The sequence below is a fragment of the Rhagoletis pomonella genome, unplaced genomic scaffold (assembly GCF_013731165.1).
Source record: "Rhagoletis pomonella isolate Grant_MI unplaced genomic scaffold, Rhpom_1.0 Rhpom_scaffold_00006, whole genome shotgun sequence".
Lineage (NCBI taxonomy): Eukaryota > Metazoa > Arthropoda > Insecta > Diptera > Tephritidae > Rhagoletis > Rhagoletis pomonella.
The window spans coordinates 71,691,846-71,698,505 of record NW_023458560.1 but is presented as its reverse complement, the minus strand read 5'-3'; the positions used below and the strand labels follow the sequence as shown (position 1 = coordinate 71,698,505).

The following is a 6,660-nucleotide window of genomic DNA, read 5'->3' as shown; positions in this document are numbered from 1 at the left end:
ATCACTTAAGGTCTAACCACATAATGCTTAATCTATTACTTAGAACAAAATCCTTACACTCTGTACAGACTACTACTACAATACGTTAATTGAATAGACAAAATAATTGTACAATGTACCTATTGCGAGAAAATGGAGATTGCGAGCAGTATGCAAAAAAAAAAGAAACAATATACATACATACATAGTTAAAAGATTTGAATATTCAAGCGTTTTTCTGGAAATGCAGCCATTAATCATATGTACGTTTTCTTGCTTTTATTAATTTATTAAATCAATAAGCATTATACTAAAAGCATTTACAAATTTCAAATTGTTCAAGTTTTAGATATTTTTTTGCAAATTTTTAAGGAAAACGATTTTTTCTGCTTTTGGCACATTGAATTTTATAAATTTCGCATTTATACATTTCTCTTGCACTTATGCCAGTTTTAATTTTTCGCTTCCTTCAAAGTGCTCCACTCGCTGCTAACTTCGTCCTGTCATTTCCATAAAAGCCAAATATGCAACATTCAACGCTGCATCAAATTGAGGACAAAAGTTCATTGGAATTTGTGCTTGTGCTACCATTTTGGCTGCTTTCTATTGAAAAAGTGTTCCTTTCTGCAATGAAATGACATTTATTTTACTTTTATTTATTTTATGCTATTATTCTTCCAAGCATTAAAATACATTTTTAGTGCACATTTACGGGCTTCCACTTGCCATTTTTTGGCACATTCTTCTATTCAATTTTACTGCACAAGTGGTTTCACATAGAGTGTAGCGAAATTGCAAATTTTAACTACTCTCTTTTTTTTTTGTACGGCATATTTTATTCTATCAATCGATTTTATCGAATATTTTTCGATTTGCACAATGCCAATGATGTTCATAGGATGGACATGTGTTCCGCATATGTGCTCACGAATGTGCAATTTCAGTGAATTTTTTTTTCGTTTTTTTTTTTTTTTAAATATTTCTTAGCCATAAAAATGCAATTTTGTTTACATTTCTGGTAAATCGAGTTGTGAGGTATTTATTTACTTATTTTTAGGGAAACATTCAATTAAAAATATATAATAGACACAAAAATGTAATTTTGAAACGCAGATGTTGGGTTGGGTTGAATCATGGACACAGAAAAAAATGTATAGTTCACACTAGTTGACTAATTCGTGAGTAATTTTTATCAGTGACCGACGTAGGATAGTGTCGGGACTGCGGCCAAAAGTAGTCTAATTCACTGATGCAACTTAAAATAAAATGTTGATGTCAATTGCTTCGCTATATATCCATAAGAACATTTCAAGCAATGTTTTTTTAAATGTGTTCGAAAGTTTCGGTCATAAAAAAAAATACATGTGCGGCAAATTAAATTTTTTAATTAATGCGGAGATTTTAACTGTTTGAAATTTTTTTATAACACTGCGCGACAATTTTCTGATAATTATCCAGTAATAAATTTATTTCATTACCTGATAAAGTTTTCATGTCCCGAACTAAGTAGTTTTCAAAAAACGGAAAAAATAGTTTAAAAAAAATTTCTGAGCGAAATTAAAAGTTAAGACATATGCATGTAGTAATATTTAATGGGAAATACTTTCGTACAACATTTTAAAGCATTAGTTCCCGCCTGAAAGGGTCGTTTTGCCCCTTACTTCGGAAACCCCATAAAAATAAAATTTGAAAGGTCGTTAGAGGTTTGAAATATTCAAAAAATTATTCTTCGGAAAATTTTACTAATCTTCCAAGGCAAGAACTTTATGCCATCAACGTAAGAAGCTTATAAAAATTTAAATAAAATAGCAGCAAAAAAAACTTGTTTTTATATAAAAAATTTTTTAAAATTAAGTTTGGCTCTTCCTCCTTCTCATAGATTTTTACCGTTATTCCTCTAAAGTGTAAAAAATAAGTGGATATTAATTGTGCGTAAAAAATTAAAAGAGAATAAAAAATAAATATCCGAACGTATCAGCGATTTTTCAGAATTTGTTCACGTAATGTTAACCTCAAATTTAGACACATGAGAATGTTCGCTTAAGTTCGCTTCATAGTTTTTATTATTTATATATATATATGTAAATAATACATTATTAACGTTGCATATGAATTTACTTCAAAATCAATTGAAATGTGTTTTTTCTTGGTCTAACACATTTGTGTGAATTGTGTGTATATTGTGGGCGTGGTAGTAAACCGACACGGCGACAAAACAGCTATTGGTCAGGTAAAACCGGAGTCGACCCGGTACGTAGAACCGACTCACATAGCTCCGATAGCTAGATCCGCCCATTAGCTAGACCCGGCGTTTTCATCTTTTTTTATAAAAACTTAAGAATAGATTTTCACACGCAATAGCTATGTTCTGCCATGACTGGCCATATGCAAAAGTGAGCGATACTTGGGGTTTACCCAGTCGATATGGAACCATTTAACTGACCATTATGAGATTCTCCGGGGTACAGAGCAAGATTGAGGAGATAACCGTCTTCATGTGTCGGCATGGTATATTGATAGCTGCGGTCCAAGAGACGAAGTTGCACAGCAATTCAACTTTGTTGAATTGCGCCGGGTACAACGTGCATCGTCGAGATCGTGAGCGAGATAATGGTGGTGGCTTAGCGTTCATCACGCACCACACCGTGCAGTAACGTCTTATCGAAGCAGACATCCACCGCAGGGATACCACCCTAGAATGTCAGGGCATCGCTATCCGGTCAGGCGATGTCGAGCTCGAAATATTTAACATATACATACCCCCTGTCACCTGCTGCCCGGCAGGATATCACCCTGATATAGGTGCGCTCCTCAGAGGTGAAAACCGTATGGTAGTAGGTGACTTTAATGCGCACCAGGATCTTTGGCACTCAAGCCTGTCAAACGATCGTAGGGGAACAGACTTGGCTGAGCAGATAGACGATTCGACATTCTGCACAATGAACGACGACGCACCCACCAGGATTATGGGTAACTGCAGTAGCTCGCCAGACATCACAATAGTCAGCGCTGGTCTGATAAACAGCATAACGTGGCGACCTATGCTGACTCTAGCATCAGACCACCTACCCATAGTCATCTCGATAGATAAACCAACCGACTTTGCCTCCGCCAAACACCGGATCTATATCAACTTTTATAAAGCTGATTGGAAAGGTTACGCGGAGTTTACCGAAAACACCTTCACAGCGCTCCCCACACCAACCGACGCCCATCTTGGTGAACGTAAGTTCCGCAGGGCTGTCACTGCTGCTGCAGCTCGCTTCATACCGGCAGGATGTATATCGGACCCACGTCCAAACTTCCCTGCCGAAGCGGCTGATCTAGCCGATGAGCGTGATAGCCTTCGTCAGGCCGATCCCGGAGATCCCCGTATCAGGGATCTCAACGCGGAGATTCGGCAACTAGTAAACGTACATAAGCGGAAGAAGTGGGAGGAGCATCTGAAGACCTGTAATTTCACCTCTGATGTGAGCAAGCTTTGGTCAACCGTGAGGTCATTGTCTAATCCGACGAAGCACGACGACAGAGTCGAAATTTCCTTCGGCGACCATGCCTCGTCGGACCCGGAGCGATGCGCGAGCTATTTTAGCCGGCAGTTCATACCTCCGGTGGACAAAGCCAAGCGTCGAGTGACCAGAAGGCTGCACAAACTGCCAACAACCTGTGCCCCCTTGCTTTCACTTGCGGTGAAGTTCAGGTGGCCATCGGGAAGGTGAAAGCCTCCAAAGCCATGGGTCCCGACGGAATATGCATGCTGATGCTGAAAAATTTGGGTCCTGCGGGGGTAGCGTACCTAACGGAGGTCCTCAACTTGTCAATGGCCACTCTCATCATCCCAGACATCTGGAAGGTGGGGAGAGTGGTCCCACTGCTCAAACCGGGGAAACCTGCCAAGAAGGGAGATTGCTATCGTCCGATAACACTCCTTTCCCCGGTAGCGAAGACACTCGAGGCCTTGCTACTCCCGTACTTCACAAACCATCTGACCCCAGCGAAGCATCAGCATGGTTTCCGTAAAGTGCACAGTACAACAACAGCACTTAACTCCATAAACACTCAGATAACTCGTGGCCTTACCCGAAACCGTCCCTGTGAGAGAACGATTCTAGTAGCGTTGGACTTGTCAAAGGCGTTTGACACCGTCTGCCATTCCACGCTACTAGAAGATATAGAGGCCTCCTCTCTCCCATAGAGGCTCAAACGGTGGTCGGCAAATTATCTGAGTGGTCGACATTCGTCGGTAATGTTTAGAGACAAAACGAGTAAGCAGCGAAAAATAAAACAGGGGGTTCCTCAGGGTGGTGTCCTTTTCCCACTACTGTTTAACTTTTACATTTCAAAGCTCCCTCAACCACCAGAGGGAGTCTCGATTGTCTCTTATGCCGACGATTGCTCGATCATGGCGACTGGGAATGGAATTGATGACCTGTGTTCGAAAGTAAACGGGTAGATACACCGAACTTTCTCGCTTCTTCACTGCAAAGTATCTAGCCCTCTCCCCTACGAAATCCTCCGCGACCCTGTTCACAACCTGGACGAAGGAGGTCAGGCTACCGCTGGGGATTCACGTCGATGACACACCAATTCGGACGGTGAATAACCCCAAAATACTCGGAGTAACATTCGACAGCCTGCTCTCCTTCTCTGCGCACTCAACCGCTATTGTCAATAAAGTACAGAGCCGCAACAAGGTCCTCAAGTCGCTAGCCGGCAGTACTTGGGGCAAAGACAAAGAAACGTTGCTGGCAACATACAAGGCAATAGGCCGGCCGGTTTTGAACTACGCAGCGCCAGTGTGGTCGCCAGGGACTAGTAGGACGCAGTGGACGAAGCTACAGACTGTACAGAACACCGCACTAAGGACAGCGACAGGATGCCTCCTGATGTCGCCTGAACACCACCTGCACGGCGAGGCGCAAATGCTCCCTGTAAAGGAGCACAATATAATGCTCTGCAAGCAGTTCCTGATCGGGAGCCACAGAAATGGCCGCCCAAGCAGACAGCTGCTTGCAGAGGAGCCCTCGCCTAGGCACGTCAGGAGGCATCTATATGAACTGACGGACGAAGTCCAGAGGTTCATTAAGCAACCTCTGGACCCGACAGCGTACCGACAGGCCCTGAACGGCATTCACAGGGACTCAGTCTCGAGTTATGTAGACTCTAGACCTGTGAATGCCGTTCTAGGCATACCACCCCCGGACATAGACGAGACGGAGCTTCATCTGCCTCGCGAGACACGCACAATACTTGCACAACTTTGCTCCGGCTACTGCAGCAGGTTGAACTCCTACCTGAGTAGGTTGAATGAGGATGTGCCGAATCAGTGTCCGGCATGCGGAGAGACCCCACATGACTCGAAACATCTCTTCGCATGCCCGGAAAACCCGACAACCCTAACGGCCTCGTCCCTGTGGACAAACCCCACAGAAGCTGCACGCTTCCTAGGGTTGCCGTTAGTGGTACTTGACGACAACGACTGAGATACAAACCGTCCTGGGCGGGGTTGTTGTAGCCGCTACAACAACAACAACAACAGATTCTCCTTTGCTACAAAAAAAATCTTAAAGCTGTTCTCTATGTTTTCTTTAATTATTAGTTTTCCTCCTTTTCATTTTCCACCAACTTATAAATGCTCCACTGTTTATAAATTCTCTCATTTTCTCAATGCATACTTATCATAATTTGTGCAGTTCAACAGTTCTTTGGAATTTCACTTTACATTACGACGCCAACAACAAATCACATACAAACACCTGCCTTGTTGTTGTTGCTGCTGATGTATTAACGACAGCTGTAAATCGAATAGCAAAACCATATAGACGGGCGGACGAGCAGATTACCACTGTAGCCAACAACAAACAGTAGTAACAGCAGCCACCAACAGCAGCCACCAACTACTACACCATAACACTGGCTATAGCTGTGTTGCACATTAGGGCATGTTAGAGGGCTGCAGCAGCGGGCAAGGCATAATCGCAGTAGAAATCTCGGTGTAAAAACGGCGTTAAATGCTAACAGTGTCGCAGTCGGCGCTGTCCAAACACTACCAGCAGTCTGCAGCCAGTGCCCGGTGCATGTGCACTAACTATTGAGCAAAAGTCAGTTTTGTACTTTGCAAGCAAGTATGTACTACAATAAGCAGTGGAGTATGTATGCGAGTACTATACTCGCATTTGTATGAATGCATGGATGGATGTACGTTTGTGCATCGGTCGGTGTGTCATAGGTATCCGCTGGTTGGTGTTGGCAAACACGTTTCACAAGACACCACATAATTGCGCGTTGGAGACCGATGTACATATGTATAACAAAACAAGCGAAAACTTATAGGAATGCTATCAAGTATGCAACACACGGATGCACTGTTTGTATGCGTCTCTGTGTTTATAAGAATTCTTCAGAGCACAGATGCTGTAGCCAGTAGACGTACATATGTGGCTGCTGCTGTTGCTCCCGCTGACGCCTCTTGGCATTCATTCATCCCTAGACACACACACACACACACGCATACTCGCTACCTTTCCAGAGTACTCATTCTTGATTAGCTCTATAGCTTCGCTTGAAGATCAGCTCCGAATGAGCTTGATTTGTTTCCCAACTCGACTGCATTTTGTTTTTTGATCATTTTTTTTATCTACATTGTATGACTAGAGCAGCAGCTGAGCCCAAAAAATTGTG

General features: G+C 42.9%; 1 protein-coding gene across 1 annotated transcript in view; it reads left to right on the top strand.

Annotated features, from left to right (window-relative positions):
• LOC118742090 (protein Star-like) overlaps positions 1 to 6,660 on the top strand; it is a 117,948-nt gene that overhangs the window by 1,852 nt on the left and 109,436 nt on the right. The window lies entirely within an intron of this gene.